Here is a 17496-nt window from a genome sequence, read left to right on the forward strand (position 1 = left end):
GGCACGGAATTTAGAGACGAAGCGTGAAGCTGCGAAGCAGAAATTGGAATTAGAGGCACGGAATTTAGAGACGGAGAAACAGAAATTGGATTTAGAGGCGCGGAACTTGCAGCTAAAAATAGGGCTCATGGAAGGTGGCGCAAATCCTCCAAGTGACCGTGGAGAGCGTAGCGTCTCACCGGCCAGCTCCATTAACCCGCACAGCCTCATACCACAGTTCAATGAAGCGCGGGATGACCTCAATGCCTACTTAAAGAGGTTTGAGCATGTGGCCACGGGGCAGGGTTGGCCAAAAGAAAAGTGGGCAACGGCGTTGAGCTTGTGCCTTGGCGGCGAAGCACTTAGGGTCTTCGGTCGGCTCTCGCCTGAGGATTCCGTGGATTATGACAAATCGAAGCTTGCCTTGCTTCAGAGGTTTAGGTTCACCGCGGAAGGGTACCGAGAGAAGTTTCGCCAGAGCAAGCCCCAGGATGGAGAAACGGCCTCGCAATATGCTGCCAGGTTGTTTAGTTTCTTTGACCGTTGGGTCGAGATACGAGGAGAAGGCCGCACTTTTGAGGTAGTTCGTGAGATGGTCGTGAGCGAACAATTCCTTAACAACTGTCATTCCCGTTTAGCCCTTTTCTTACGTGAGCGGGAGGGCAAGACAGTTTGCAAGCTGGCGGAGGCTGCTGATCATTTTCTAGAAGCACAGCGGCAAAATAACTTGTTGTTCTTTAAAGAGCAGGGGGAGCATACGTCAAATAAGGCCAAGGACGAGGTTTCGGGTTCACAATCCCGCCTTCGGTGTTTTCTTTGCGAGAAGAATGGGCACAAGGCGTCGGATTGTCGGACGAAGCCGAAGCAATTGTATTGCACCTGGTGTCGCAAGGTAGGACATGATGCCCAGTCATGCAGAGCTAAGAGACGAAAAGACCGTCAGGCGTCCGCATGTTGCATGACACCTCGGTATTCACGTCCCGATAACCCTGCGAAGGTAACGCGCATAGAGGGCCAGTTGGGGGAGATGGTCTGCCCTTCCACCCCTGTGGAAACTGCTATGCCCGTGGGGCACGGTGAGGTGTTCGGCCAGCCTGGTTCGGTATTGCGGGATACGGGCAGCACTGGCATTGTTGTGCGTGAGTCCCTTGTACCGGCAGCGGCACTTACAGGGAAACAGGCTACATTATTCTTGGCCAATGGGACCCGTGTAGAAGTTCCGGAAGCGGAGGTGGTGATTTCTTCACCATACTTTTCGGGTAAGGCCATCGCGCGGTGCTTGTCTACACCCCTGTACGACATCATAATAGGCAATGTCCCTGGCGCTAAACTTCCATTCTCGGTTGACCCGCCAGTTCTTACTGATCAGGCAGTTTCCCTTGCCATTACGGGTGCGGTCGATGTTCCTTCCCTTACGGTGACAGCAAACGTTTCAGAGAGTAGCAAAAGCCGCACTCTTAACACACTCCACTTGTCACGGCCGGAGTTTCGCCTCAAACAGGAAGAAGACCCGACCTTAGAGGTGTGTCGCAGGAAGTTGGGGCAAATATTTCGTGGCAAGGGACAGACCGCCCACTCCTTTGATACAGATGACGGTGTTCTTTTCCGGTCGTACCAAGTGTGTCCCGGCCAAGTCGTTGAGCAAGCGGTGGTACCGAAGGGCTTACGCACGCAAGTTCTTAAGTTGGCACATAAGAGTGCATTATCCGGCCATCATGGAATACGGCAAACAATAGCTAGGGTGCTCAGTGAGTTTTACTGGCCCGGTGTACAGGCTGACATTAAGAGTTATGTCAGATCGTGTGATATGTGTCAGCAGACTGAGTCGAAGGCAAGGGAGAACAGAGTGAATAACATCGTAGGACGGGAACATGTAAAATCATGGTGGAAACCGAGGTCGGTTTGGAGAAAACGGTTTCACAAAGGAAAACGGAAGTACTAGCCGAAAAAGTTCTCGCGACGGTGATGTGATTTGATGTGAACAATGGAATACGGAAGAATGTAGCCCACACCTATTGTTGGAATTGTTTTTGTTTGTTCATGTTTGTTTTTGAGAGTCGGCTATCTACTTTTTATGCTTTCCGTGCTTCTTCGCCCTCTATGGACGCTTTACGTTGACTTTCCATGTGCTCTCTGTGCTGTGTGTGCGAAGGTCTGTGAACGCTTCGAACATTGACGACCGTCGTATTGTGTGTGGTGTGTAGTGTGCGCGCTGTGGTGCGGTGTTCTGTGTTGCGATCGTCGAACGCGTCTGGTGTCGCTCTCCTGAAGTTGAGTTCTTTCCCTTGGAAAAAACTTCCGAAGAGGGGGCCTTCTGTAAGGAGATAGCGCCACCCAGCGGCGTTCGTGAGGAGAAGTAGACAAAGCACGAGGAGCGCGTGCGGAGGGGAACGCGGGGCAGGTGGAAGAGGATTACGTGGCAGAGAAGAGAAGAGCGCGGTGGGCGACGGACGTGGACGAGTTCTGCTGGCTCCCCGAGTTCCGGGCTTGGGCCTCAGCCGCAGACGTCCGGGCCACCAGACCTGGACATCCATCGTCGAGACTTCAACCACCAGGCCGAGGCGCCACTCTTCTCCGTCCATCCGTCAGCTGCTCCACACAGGCCGCCTCTGGTGCCTACGTGGCTTTTCCGGGATACCAGACCTGGGAACCGTGCCGGGAGCCCACGAACGCTGACGCTGCGGTAGCATAGCATCGACGTTGGAACGCCAAGAGACTCCTTGACTGCCCGACACCCAGCCAGTCCTCCCCGCTCGTTGCTCGAATAAGAGACAAGTAGTGTGACTTTCCTCTTTGACTTTCTTTTCCCTGTATTGTCCGTAAGCATTTTGTTCTGTTCCCCCGTGTGTTTTTCCCGTGCGTTGCTGCCTTGCTTTCTTGTTCCTTTCCTTTTTTCTCACTCATATTGAAATTGGTTTCCTTTCCGATAAAAGCCGCCTCGTTTATTGTTTGTACTTTTGTGTTTGTTTAAAATAAGACCTGCAATCTCCCAAGATCTTCACACTGCCAAAAGACACTCGAACGTGTCTTGGACAGGTTGCGTGAACATGGCATGGCCCTGAAATTGGCCAAGCGCCGTTTCTTTCAAAACAGCGGGACATACTTGAGCCACACTGTGACCGTCGATAGAATATACCCCATAGAGGCAAATGAGACTGCATTTTTGGAAGCACCCAATCCCACCACAGTTACGGAACTGAGGGCTTCCTTACGCATGCTGAACTTATATTCTAAATTCTTAAAGAATGGTTCCACCGCCGCAGAGCCGCGCTGCTAAGAGACAGTCAGAAATGGTCATGGAAAAGGGAACACAGTCGGGCTTTCACCGCGAGCAGCCAGGTACTGACATACTACCATGTAGATACACAGATAGCAATGATTTGTGACGCATCAGCGTAGGGTTTGGGCGCTGTTATCTACCACGAAACTACTGTCGGCGAGGAGAGAGAGGGAGAGAAACTTAATTGTCAGCAACACGTTGGTGAACTTCTTGGGTACTTCAGCCGCTCCAGGTGGCCGGCAGTTTGAGTCTGTAGGCGACCTCCTGCGCTCTTGCCGTGGCCCTGGACTGAACGCCCGGGTCCGGGCTAGCGAAAACAGCTTCCCATTTTTCAAGTGTGGGAGATGTGACTATATCTGCCGGAGGCGGATCCTCCGGGCAGTCCCAGATTATGCGGTCTAAGGTGGCAGGCTCGCGGCACAGCTGACAGTACGGATTTACCATATCTGGAAAGATATTGAAATATATCCACGGATTTGGCTGCGACCGCGTTTGCAGCCGCCTCCACGTGGTAGCCTGTTCGCGGCTGAGCGAAACGTGCGGAGGCGGCAGGCTTGCTCTAAGCTCCCTGTAATAATTTGTTATGGCCTGATATGTAATTAGCGTCTCACTCCATGCGGCATCAGGGTCCGAGACCCCGTCACCGGCTCGGCTGACAAAGCCTCGAGCATAGTGATGAGCGGCCTCGTTCCCTGGAACACCCGCGTGGGCTGGGACCCACACCAGACCCACTTCCTTCCTATAATTTGTCATCGTCCGAAGAATTTTGTACGCAGTGGCGGAGATACGTCCCCTCGCGAAGTTGCGAAGGGCCGTTTTGAAATCACTGAGAATTGTACTGGCGCCTTTTTGAACGATCCCAAATGCTATTGCAGCCTCTTCGGCGTCTTCCACTCGGTCTGTGATCACCGTAGCCGCTACCCTGCGGGAGATCCTCGCCGCGCTCACAGCGAAGGCGTCTTTGCCTGTAATGTTGTAATGTGCCGCATCAACATACACAGCACTATCGTCCCCTAGATACTTTTTGCTTAACTTCTTCACCCTGGCCCTCCTCCGGTTTTCGTGACGGTCCGCTTGCATGTTCTTGGGGATAGGTTTGACCCGAATGCGTTCGCGCATCTCTGTCGGTAAAATTACCTGGCCTGAAGGGTCCTCGCCCTCTATGCCCAATCTTCTGAAAATGTAGAGCCCCGTATCTGTTTGCTTGAGCCGCTGCTCCTGCGGTGTAAGTTGCGCCTCAATTAGCTCTTCAAGGGTGTTATGGACCCCAAGAGGCAGAAGTCTCGCGGTGGACGTGTTTGCAAACGCCGATGGCGTTCGTATCCAGAACGCTGACGGCAGCTGAGCAAAAGTACGCGCAGTGCGATGCGAAGCATTAGGTTTGATTTTTGGGCTGAAACGGTTTCATCACTACCTGTACGGTAGGATTTTCACGATCTACAGAGACCATCAGCCGCTACTAGGCATTCTTGACAGGAGAAACCAACGCCCACCTTAACCGCAGCGCGAATGCAGCGATGGGCTCTAATACCGGCAGCCTATCAGTACCGCCTTCGGTACCACTGGGCAAACGATGAAAGTTAGAGTGGCCGGCTCTCTCTCCATATTACCGCAGTTTGCCACTGCTGAGGACGTACCGAAGAAATGTCTCGCGGTGTTTCAATGCCTTCCGATAACTAGTTTAGTTTAGTTTAGTTTAGTTTAGTTTAGTTTAGTTTAGTTTAGTTTAGTTTAGTTTAGTTTAGTTTAGTTTAGTTTAGTTTAGTTTAGTTTAGTTTATGGGGTTTAACGTCCCAAAACGACAAAGGCTATGAGAGACGCCGTAGTGGAGGGCTCCGGAAATTTCGACCACCTGGGGTTCTTTAACGTGCACTGACATCGCACAGTACTACCGATGACATTGCTACGGTGACAAGGCGAAACAGGACGCTGTCTCGTGTGGCACAGAGTTCACCTTGAATGGGCGGCCTAGACAGATGGCAGAAGAACTCGAAGCCTATCATAGGCGCCGCGACGAGCTTTCACTGGAACAGGGTTGCGTAACCTGGGGTGTTAGAGAGGTGATTCCGGAAGAAATGAAGGATCGCGTACTGAACTTGCTGCATGATGAAGCACCCAGGCACTAGTCGCATGAAGATGCTAGCTAGGAGCTTCGTGTGGCGGCCTGGAATTGATCTTGCAATTGAGAAGCATGCAGCGAGGTGCAAAATCTGCCAAGCGGTTCAGCCCACCGCTCAGCCCGTACCATTGCATCCTTGAAACTATCTGGTGAAGTTTTCGTCACGCGTGCATGTAGATTTTGCCTCGAAGGGTCCTCGTGCGTTTCTAGTGTCAGCAGCTTCATTTCCTGAATGGGTCGAAGTGTGGCTGATGTCGTCGACATCCACCTCCAAAACGGTTGCGAAACTCCTCAAGAGCTTTGCAGGTTACGGCTTGCCTGAGGCTCTAGTGAGCGATAACTGTCCCCAGTTCACATATTCGTCGTATACCGAATTATTGTCTTGGAATGGAATCAAGCACGTTCGTTCTCCATCATATCCTGAAGCATCAAACGGCGCAGCAGAACACGCAAACACTAAAGAAAGAATTGCTCAAGCAGGTGCTCGAAATTCTGGTTTATGAGCTGTCACGTTCCATCCAGGATAGCCTTGACAGTTTCTTAATTGCCTACTGCAACACTCCAAACAGCATGACTGGGCGCACGCCCACAGAGCTGTTCTTAAAGCGACATCCTAGCCTGAAAATGTTGCTACTCAAGCACAACTTTCACAGTTCCATTCAACAGAAGCAAGCAGATTTGAAAGAGCTGTGTGATATGATGCGCAAGACTGAGCGTGTGTTTGATGTGGGGGACCAAGAGGGGGAGGAGGTAGAAGAGGAAAGGCAGGCAGGTTAACCGGAAGAATAATCGGTTTGCTACCCTACACGGGGGGAAAGGGGTGAAGGGATAAAAAAGTAAAAGAGAAAGGAGAGTAACAGAAAACTGAAGTGGCGTGGAAAGTAAGCGTTCGTTAAGTCACAGCCTATCATGCAGGCCAGAAGTTCGCAAGAAGCGGAGCAGTGCCTTGGAGGCGTTCACTGCCGATGATCGGCGCGGCCAGGGGCCGAGAATCATCATTTCCGTCAGTGGGCGCTGATCCAGCCGCTCCAGCGCACGGCTGAGAGACTGCCTTTCGGCGCTGTAGGCAGGGCAGTCACAAAGAATGTGGGATATAGTCTCGTCACACCCGCTGATGGCACATACAGGGCTATCAGCCATTCCGATTAAGAAAGAGTGATCGTTGATGAAAGCTACACGAAGCCACAGGCGACACAGTAAAGTTTCTTCACATCGTGGCGGGCCGGATAGAAGCCGTAGCTTCAGATCTGAGTCCGAGAATTTTAAACGTGAATTCGAAAATTGGCCGGCATTCCACGCGGCAATCGTGATTTGCCGCGAAATTGCGTGAAGCCTGCCCGCAGCCTTTGATATCGAAAGGGGGATCGACACAAAATCGCCGTCCTGGTGTGCAGTTCGCGCGACCTCATCCGCGCGATGAACGCGTGCTATGCCGCTGTGGCCCGGTAGCCAATTATAGATTTCATGTCCTGCATTGACGGCAGAGTGACGTAGTTGTCGAATTTCCGCGACCAGTTGTTCATGGACTTCACGGCGAAGAGCAGCTTTTAAGCCTTGGAGGACAGCTTTGGAATCGGTGAAAATAGACCACTGCCGAGGGCGCTGCTGATTGATGCGTTCAATGGCGACACGAAGAGCGGTGAGCTCTGCACCCGTCGAAGAAGTCTGGTGAGCTATCCTAACTCTAATTTCTGTATTCCTTGCAGGGATGACCCCGGAGCCCGAAGGACTGTTATGGTTCACTGAGCCATCGGTGTAGACGTGCACCCGGTTTGCATGGTGCTGATGGAAATATTCAAGAGTTACTTGTTTTAGTTCTGAGGGTAATACACCGGTCTTCTTCCTGATGCCAGGTATTGAAAGAAGCACACGGAGATTGTGCAGGCTCCAAAGTGGCGAGGATGGTCTAGAGGCGGGTGTAAACTGAGACAGCAGAGTGGCGCGATGTGCATGAGTGGTGTCTGTAAACGATGTACACGGCCTGGTAATAGGAAGACTGGTAAGGTGATGAGAGGAAACCCGGCATTTGTGTCGCAAACGTGACCTCAATGCGCCAGCTGTCAGGTAGGTAGAGATTGAATGCTCCTGGGCGATGAGTATAGAAGCGGTCGTAGAGACACATTTCGGCAATCCTAGGCAAGGGCGAAGAGCTTGAGCTTGGATGATTTGCAGACTTCGTTTGATTGTTTTTCGAATGTTTCCAAGTGCAGGGAGGCTGTAGCGAAGAAATCCCATGAATAAGGCGTTGTAGTAAGGCACAGCGCACGAAAGACAGGACTAAGGCAGGGACAAACACAGCGCTGACTTGCGACTAAAATGCTTTATTGCTCGCACGCAATAAATAGGCGAAAAAGGAGCACTATCAACACATACAGCATCAGTGATGATTGTCAAGAAACACAACAAACAAAAGCACAAAATCCCACCCTACACTAGCGTACTTAACTGCTATTATAGTCAATTTCTTTTTGTGTTAGCGTGACGGAAGGCTTGCTGACGCAATTGTCAAGACCCCGGTGAATTAAAAGAGCTTCAACTATTTCCCGCGTACGTTGGTTTTACCCTTGTTACCATGTAATTGATGTTGTTATCGGTTTTATGGCTCTTTACAGCATGTGACATTAATTGTTATGTAGTAATCAAGTACACGTATTTGTTCTGTTACCATTCGTTTTCAGATTCAATCGTCTTTTAGCTTTATCACCCTTTATGTTTTTATCGCTTTTGTGGCTCGACCCACCGCGGTGGCTCAGTGGTTACGGTGCTCGGCTGCTGACCCGAAAGACACGGGTTCGATCCCGGCCGCGGCGACTGAATTTCAATGAAGGCGAAATTCTAGAGGCCCGTGTGCTGTGCGATGTCAGTGCACGTTAGAGAACCCCAGGTGGTCGAAACTTCCAGAGCCCTTCACTACGGCGTCCCTCATAGCCTGAGTTGCTTCGGGACGTTAAACCCCAATAAACCAATAAACCAAACAGCTTTTGTGGCTCTTTACACCTTGTGTCATTGACTGCACCTGATCGCCTCTGCCACTGCCTTCCTATATATTTTGCGCATTGCGCTCAATAAAATTCAGTTGACTGTTAAGCGCCCTTTCCTCTCCCTTCTTCGTTTCACCTTCGGGATTCTTCTTTCGCGCGGCTTCACTTATTAGAGCATGGTGCACAGAAAACGAAATGGCTTCATTCCGCTATAACGGGAACCGAGAAGTAGTGGCCTGTTGGCAGGAGATTTGCTCTTTAATAAGCCACCTTATCTCATGAAAACCCGAAAGAGAGTGCGACAGAAGTGTCGTAGTCACGCAATATGATAGTGAACTGCGATACAACAGGAATCTAGGCAGATTATTTATACCCAGCGTCATTTCAGTGAAGTAGTATATCTCATAGCGTAATCTTTTCGCTTGCTAGCTAGAGGTTATTTTCAGCTACGCCACTTCTGTAACAGCTACTGAAACTTTTACTGTCACGTCTGGTTTCGATGGCATTTTCCTGCAAGCACGCAGCATGAATTTTTGAGATGCCTGTATTGAGGCTATCGCGACATTTATTTAATATGGCATCCACATAAATATCTATGAGCCTCTTCATTGGCACCGGAGGAGGTCTTCCATTTATTCGAAACTGCACTAGCGAGAGAGCTGAAGATATTTAACACCAGCAGGGGCAGTGATTCGACGCAGTTGACTGCTTCGGTGAAGGTTCCGTCCGATATATCAAAAGAAATGTGCGCTGGGGTTCTGGAAAAATATTTTCATTTTTTCTTGCGCTGCGCCGGTTGCAAGAGCGCTTAAGCCATAGGCTGAGGCACCAGGACTGCGCGCTGACTGCAAAAATGAGCATATCGATATGAGAGTCCTTCTTTACTCAAAGTCATACTTTCTCTAAAAACTTAAATGTGAATATGTGAGAATAACGGAAGACTGCAGTTGAACTGCTAGCTGTTGTAAATTTAGGATTGCCCAAACCGTTGCAGTGACAAATCAAATTTTATTTCAAGCTAAATTGATACGTATGCAAGCTTCTAAAGTTGCATACTGATGCCGCATCAAGCTTATTATGCCTGCGGTTTCATAGCTTTTTTTGGAGGTATGTCACATTGGCTAAGATCAACTTTATCCCCACTTGCGCAGTTATCTTGGGCATACGCAATGCATTTGTTTCCTGAGTTCCTGGGTCCAAAAACCACACAGAACACTTTGCCTGAAAGAGAAAGGAAGATGTTTAAACTTAGCAATTATTCAAAATGGCTAGTGTATTGACCCAAGCCGTCTAAGGTGAAACCACCAAGTATTCTCTAGAAATAAGTGGATGCGGGGCAGCTGTTAACTACAAGCTAAAGAATTTTCAAATCATCCGTCCCTGCCTCTAAAGATAATAAATGGCCAATTTAAGTGCGTAGTACTAATCACTACAGCTTTTCTCTCCTTTGTTCCCGCTGTTTGTTCTTCAAACATTCGAAGAGATCTTAGCAAATATCTGATTTATGTAATTCTACTTGTAATTTTACTATGTACTTGAGTTATGTACTCTCCACTTTTGTATTCGCCAAATTACAAAACAGCTCATCTGCTACATACATGCTTAGTAACCACTTCCTTTTTAGTTTGCATCACTGAAGTAAAAAAAAAGCAGTTGAAACAATCCTTCCAAGTGTTCTCCCGGTTTACGCGTCACAAGCAGTTAGAAGCCAACAACTTCATTTTCATGCAGCTCGCCTGTCCAAGATTCGCTTGATATCTTTCTAGTGTACCCAAGTCTCTGAAACTATCGCCACCCTCTGAACGGTGGATCGTAAGGAAAGCACAGGGCTATGTGAGAGCCTCTGCAAAGAGTGTGGAAAGAGGTGGGTTGCCAATACCACACTTTTGTGCTGCAAAGAGGAGAGTTTTCAGAGAACTCTAATGGCAACTAATGGGCCAGTAATGGGCCCACAAACATTATATTAGATGCAAGCCAAGCCTTGCAGTGAAAGCTCGGTCTAGAAGCAAATGGTGCAGAAGAAAATCTCGGTCCAGAAGCAAAGTAAGTGTCGACTACAGGCAAGCCGGTCCACGTAAGGATCTTAGCATTTCTTTCTGCAGAACTAGTCTCAAGGACGGTACTAGTTAGCCAGTGGGGCAAAATGGGACCATTTAGACAGTAGGGCACAAAGCCAGTAGGGCAAGGGTGCGGGCTAATCGCTAATTCGAGGTCTCATGTACCCAAAGAACAAAGAAGCGCCAAAGAACAAGCGTTAATTTTCACTGAACACCTTATTGGCCGTTCACGGGGTTTATACAGGAACAAACTGGGCGCGAGATGGAAAGTACGAATTATTATCATGCTCACCATTATACGTTTTAGCTTGGATTTCATCTTGTTCTTTGTTTTTTCTTTCTTGAAACGGTCTGCCTGATAATCATTCAAATGTTTTCGTCCTCTCATCTTTATCATCCTCGTATAAATGACATCATACGCGGCGTTTAGTGGAAGCTACCGCTTTTGTCTTGTCCCTTCGTTTTTTTGCGCTATGGAACCTTATACAAAGCCTTGTCAAACTCCCGCCCATTACCTCGCTGAATGGCATAGAGGCAAATACATAGAACCCCAGAGAACGTAATAAAATCTGCCAAATTTAATGAACTTTCCTGATTTTTTTTAAATTTCATGAGTAATCCCAGTTCGAAAGCGTAAACTTTCTGCCACACCTTTGAGTAACACCTATCTGCCCTGAGGTTACAAATATAAATTAACATAAAAAGCGGCGTCATATTGTTATGTGGGTGAACAGACGGGTTGGCGTGTCAGAGGCGCAGCCCAGCGATTCAGGAACAACAGCGGTCATCAGGAGCGTCAAAAATTCAAATTCAAGTTGTTGTCTCGCGGAATTCTTTTTCCTAGATTGTCGTCATCCTCTCTTTCGGTGTATATGTCACAGGCAAACCCGTTCGGAAAGCACGAACGCGGTGATAAAAAAAAATGGCGTTGTCACATCTAGTAACACTGCTTTCTTGCATTGTGAGGTTTCAGGCGAATAAAGAGTACTACCTCGGAGCGCGCGCGGCCTCGATGTTCTACTTCTTCATGAGGAACGAGTCCATAAGTTCAGATGCATTAACATATCGTAGAGCTCGGTATGGATCGAAACTGCTGCCCTATTTCCACGTACATCGACTGCACGTCTGCAAGAATGTTGTTCAGACGTTCTGTAAGTCTCTTTGTCTGGGGGTGGCACGCGGGCAGTATGCCGTAGATTGCATTTTCACAGAAGAGGAAACAGCATAAAGCGCATGGCACGAATTTGGTGTCTGCTTCCAATTCCCTAAGTCTATAAACTGGTTATCCGTATACCCGTACCCAAAGGTGCAGAATATTAAATGCGGAACTTCGACGCGCTTTTTCCGGCTGTCGTTAGAGCGCTTAAACACGTTGCCAATGAAAAACAAGAATAATCTTCGTAGCAATTGTTTTCAATGTACATTTTCAGCCGCCGCGGTAGCTGAGTGGACACAGTGCTCGGCTGCTGCCCCGAAAAAGGCTGGCTGGATGCCAGTTGCGGCGGTCGCACTTCGATGGAGGTGAAATGCTAAAGACCCATGTACTGTGCAATGTCACTGCACGTAAAAAAAACCAGGTGGTCGAATTTCTCCAGAGCCCTCAATACGACGTCCCTCATAGCATCAGTCACTTTGTGACGTTAAAGCCAATAAATAAATCGTCAATCTATATTTTATTTTGACAAGGTATCAATACCACGCTTATGCTTCGAAAGTGACTTGATTATTACGCCTGCTTCAAACAACTTGCCGAACATCGAAAGGAACAACGCCGATCGCGATGACCGTGCACGGTGCTAACACTCTGGGATTGAATTCTTCTGCAAAGCCAAATTAAAACTATCTACTTCCGGCTTAGCAAGAAGGCAGAATTCAGCCATAGTAGCGAATTTAGCTCATCTCATTGAATAATGCCGCTAGATTTTAGACTGTGTACCTTCGAATTCGTAATGCAGAAATAGGCCCTCTAAAAAGAACCCTGTGCACTCCAAGTGTTTTGTCGCGCTTTCAGGAGCAAGGAAGGCCGTTTCTGTACGGTGACAATGTTTTGCAAGCGGAGAGACCAGCTATGGTACGAGGGAGGCCTGTGATCTGGGAGCCTCTTGCAAGGTCTATTAAATGTGAAGTCCTCAGTATCAAGTATATGCACAGAAGGAAGAACGACATCATGTTTAGTACCCGCTACCTTACTCTGCTCAGCTGTAAGCCGCCAAAATTAACGGAAAGTTTGCTGCTTATCACACTGCATCCTTTTACAAGTGAAGTCCGTCAGGGTGCGCAAGAAGTAAAAAAAAAAAAAACAGGCAAAGTTTTTCACGAATGAGACCACCATTGGTGTCCATGCGTAGGGCAACTTTGCTGCTTCAAGAGATGCTCAGTGACATCGAACGAACCGGCAGCTAAGAGCGGTTGCGCTATTCTCACGACGTTTTTCAGAACATTTAAGAGGGTTAGTAAAGGATATCCAGGCATGCAATATAATTTTACTGCTTTAAGTACATGGTTGTATACTGTCTGTAAGCTTAGCGGTGCTCGGATGACCGAATTGCCTGATCACATTTTTGCGGCAACGAAACCTCTATAAGCGACTAGCATAAGTTGAGCTTTATTAAACTCTGCTGCCTAAACGCAGATCATAAAGGAACCTCATATTGAACGGGCAATAACTATAGCTTCTATAAATCGTTATTGGCCTGCACTTATCCAATGCTAGATACGTACAAGCCAGCTTATTAGGAAGGCTGAATCGTTTGTAGTGTTCTTTTAGTGGACAGTGCTCCGGCTGCCAGCCGTCGAACCAATAATTCGAATCCCAGTGAGAGCGCGACATTCTTTTTGTTCATCTGCTCGATGAACGATAGCTTCTCATCATTGATTGCCTCAGATGAACCGCTGCGCCTTAGGCAATGAGTGCTAAGAGACCAAAGGTTCGCCTCTCTGCATTAAGTTCGATTAGGACTAACGGGTGCGGGAACTCAGTTCGTTTGAGAAAGGACCACCTTTTAGTCCAAAGCGCGGAAGAAGCCGTTAGTTTACTAAAGTTATTCAGACCTTTTCAGGTATTAGTTTTTTCAATATTACCTTACCACTGATGTTCACAATGCTACTGCGGAAGCTGAAGAATCTCCGCAGATTAAATTTCTTTTATGGTTTATTTTTTACGGTTGTTCAACGCCCCAAAGCGACTGAGGCTATGGGGTCGCCGTAGTCAAGGGCTCGGGAAATTTCGACCACCTGTGGTTCTCGTGCAATGAGTTAAAATTTCTTTTTACAGCCAATTCGACCACCGGGAACTGAATTGAATGTCACTGTCATGAGAAGCAAGGGGGAAACATGACCGCGTGAGAATTTTGGAGCAACGAAAGAAGCATCGTCGTAACCATCATCAGCCTCACTATGCCCACTCGCGTTCAAGAGGGTCGGCGTTCCAATACAGGTGTTACACAATTCTCCAGTTGATTTGAAAAATAAAACTACGCATTTCAATAGATTTACATTACCAGGTCGGCCTGATATCGGCGACCACAGCCGACAACGCACTCCCACACCGGAGCAGGATTTAACAAGCCAGTTGCAGTACTTGGCCACAACCTTATGCGAACACACCAATTAATGAAATAAGCGTTGAGTACAAAACCTTGACGGAATCGCAGATTATGAACATTCTGCTAAGGGCTCTCCCCTACACATCGCTTTTCGCAACATAGTGCTGTGCATGCACGACTTTTTATAAGCACTGATTATCTACCTAAAAGTACCTTGACTGACTACAACTGTCAGTATTGTTCATTAGTCACTCTATTGTTGAGAATTTGTCTATTTACCGCACTCATGAATCTGATTCAAGCATTGGCCTTGCGGCTCGCCAGAGAACGATCAGGGTAATTTTCATATATGCATGACGAACAGCATCGTTTGCTAAAATAAGAGCCGAAAGAGCCTCTTCACACATAAGATAAGAAGTCAAAGTGTCCAAAGAAAGAAATGAAGGAAGCGTGACGAAACACTAACATTTCTGGTCATAGCGATAGGTAAAAGAGTAAGAGTCTTTGTTTTTAGTACTGTGTTTTAATGCGATTGGCTAGTTCGCGATTTGTTCTATTATCCTTCGCGTCTGCCTATTTTCGTGTATAAACCGTGAAAACCAATTGCATTTACATTTTGGTATTACCTTTTATGTAATAGATAAAGCCTCCTTTTTTCAGATTTCCGGCATGAACATTAAATAAGGGATAAAAGCCTATAAGCTTATAACTTTAATTAAGTTGCAGATATCTTGGCATTAATGGGTTAAGCTTAAGACGCGATCTCATTTTGCGTGGCGTTTCAAGTCAAACGATATTTCTCTTGCAGAGTGCGGAGAATGGCGTTTCTTTCCTAAACTAATCTAATTGTTTAAGTACCTTCAGTTGTAAGCTTATATCATCTGGCCAATGCGAACATACTCACTATTTTGTTTAATTAGAGCTTCCAGAACAAGACATTTCCTCGTTGCATTTAGCAAATCCTTGTGCCCAGTCAAGAGTTCTGGAACTTGACCTATTGAGAAGCAATAAAAACGCAGACATTTCAAAGCGCTACTCTTTTTTATTCGGTGGTATGTGGAATGGAAATGAAATGAAAAGTATTATATAATGCAAGAAGAGCTGTTAAAGTCTGAAATACAATTTTCTGGTGGGAATCAACATGAGTAAATTAAGCTCTGAGTCAATAAGGCGTGATATAAGCTTTTATTTGTGCGCTCAAACTGCCGAAGTATTGTATTACAAGCGATGTACCTAGCTTCAATCATATCTTCTAATTGAGAGCAGTGGTTAGGGGCGCGATACCCACGCTGCTTGCGAAAAACATGCGTGATCAATAATTAATATGGTGCTAATTTTGTTTCCGGCAAACATCAGCTATGGCTATGATGATGTCCGCAGGCGATACGGCCTAGACACCAGCACCATGTATGCGGATGTGGTTTCCTATGTAGAGCACCATAGATGTGCATGCGCTGCTGTCAATTACCAGGTGAAAACCCCCCTATATTGGACCGACCTTCACGGCCCGGACGCGGCAGCCGCCGAAGCCATCGCTACAGCCATAACCATCAAAAAGAGCGACGCGTAACATTATAGTTCCCATATTTTTACAGACTCGCATTCCCCTAGCAGAGCATGCACGAGTGGCCGTGCCCCGCGCATGGCTCTCCGTGCTCTGGGCAACCATCGTCAACGTGATCACGTAATCACCTGGGTCCCAGAACACGCCACAAGGTTACGTCACCCAGGCGGACCACTTGGCTCCGCGGTTGCATCTCTACGCATTTCTCGTGGAATTTTCGCTAAAGGACAAATTGCTGCCCCGAGCCACTTCTCGCGAAAAATCATTAATTGAACTACCACATGCCACGGTTGGATCGGACAACCCGACAACGGATAAGTCGGTGTGTGGTGGGCACTCAAAATGCCTTTCCAAGGTTGAAGGGTCATGAAGTGGCTAATCTGGCATATTTTATGTGAGATAACAAAACCCTACCGTTTTCATTTTGTGCCGTGTATCGGTGCCACTTTTAAATGAAAGCTCGCCACCAAAACGAGTTGATGCTGAAACCATATTTGTGTTCCCCGTGTCCTTGCCCCCCCCCCCCCCCCCCCCCCCCCCCTATAAGCATCACGCTTCGCGCACATATTCATCTCTCGCGAAAAAAGGAGGTAAGAGGAAGGCTCAGATATTCTTAGACAGCAATTGAAGGGGCGTTCCTCAACATTTTATTGCAGCATTCTTTCATGGCATCCCGCTGATCCTCTCAATGTTCATGAAGAGGAACACCACCATTGAGGCACTCGAAATTGCTGACTGATCTATTTATATACTACCGTATTTCCCAGACGAATCCAGGTTTCCTAAGTTTATAGTAATGCAATGCCGAGATTTACTTTCATTCAGTTGAGCAAAGTGATCGCTGCTCACTTCACGCTCTTTGTTGTCACAGGTGGTGGAAGCTGGTGACCGCAGCGGTGCCACTGCAACACCAACCCGCTTTTTTCTCAGTCGTGGAAGCGTGGTTATTTCCGGAATTGACGGTACACCACATTGGGCGCCCGGAGAATGCTACCGGACGCCCAATGACGAAGCCTCGCTCGGCCCTTCCGTGCAGGAACACACCCAGTGCTGTATTGATTACAGAGAGTTGAAAGGTGCAGATAAAGAAGATGACACTGCTTTGACTGAGATAGGGGAAAGTAACCGCGCCAAACGTCCCGCACTAGCAGGGTGCAATATATGAGAGTCAAATCGAGGTGGACCGCTCAGCGCATGACACATTGGGCTTGAGTTGCTTGGTTCCTGTGTGTTTTTCCTTGTTTCCTAGGTGTATTTCACGACATTTCGAGGTAGCTCGCTTTGTGCTGGCATAACAACAGTATTACTCCGGCGTCAGCATTTATCAAGTAGCTGTCCTGAAAACATGTACGGAAGTAAGCTGACCTCTACCGCTAACACTATTCATCGAATCCATAACATACTTACAGCAAAAGTGCCTCATTTTCCTTCATGCCGCTCAATGCATTATTTAAGGCAGTAAAACCACTGTGAAACACGGGTGGCATCTGCTGCACTTTGGTTTAGTCCGTTAGCACTTAAGCCCGCACTAAGCCTGAAGCCTGCCCGACCTTTACGTAGCCTAAGTGGTCCCTTAAGTGGCAGATGAGCCACCTCATTCACATAATCCTGTGACGTCTCCACTACCTGCTGACCGTGGTAGGTGTCAGTTAAATTAATGATTTGTCCAAAATCTTTGCCGGGAAAGGGCAAGGTGTCTCTCAAAAACCCTACCGGTGGCAGCCCATGCTATCGCAGCGCTGTAGCGCATCGTTTAATTGCTGCACCACTGTGCCATTGATACTGATTGGATTCACAGTGGGCTGTGAATGTTAAGTAGAGAAGGGCTAATTTTGCATAGACGCGCATTAACATATTAACGCCTTCGCGTCATACGCTTAAGGCGTAGCTTGAGTGTCCTCTGCAGTTTTAGTGTACGCTAATACTCTGGCCGCCTCTCACCGACTCGCAGATCTTTGTGTGAAGTCTGCT

Source organism: Amblyomma mixtum, chromosome 4 (genome assembly GCF_055824585.1).
Source record: "Amblyomma mixtum isolate Tamu chromosome 4, ASM5582458v1, whole genome shotgun sequence".
Classification (NCBI taxonomy): Eukaryota; Metazoa; Arthropoda; class Arachnida; order Ixodida; family Ixodidae; genus Amblyomma; species Amblyomma mixtum.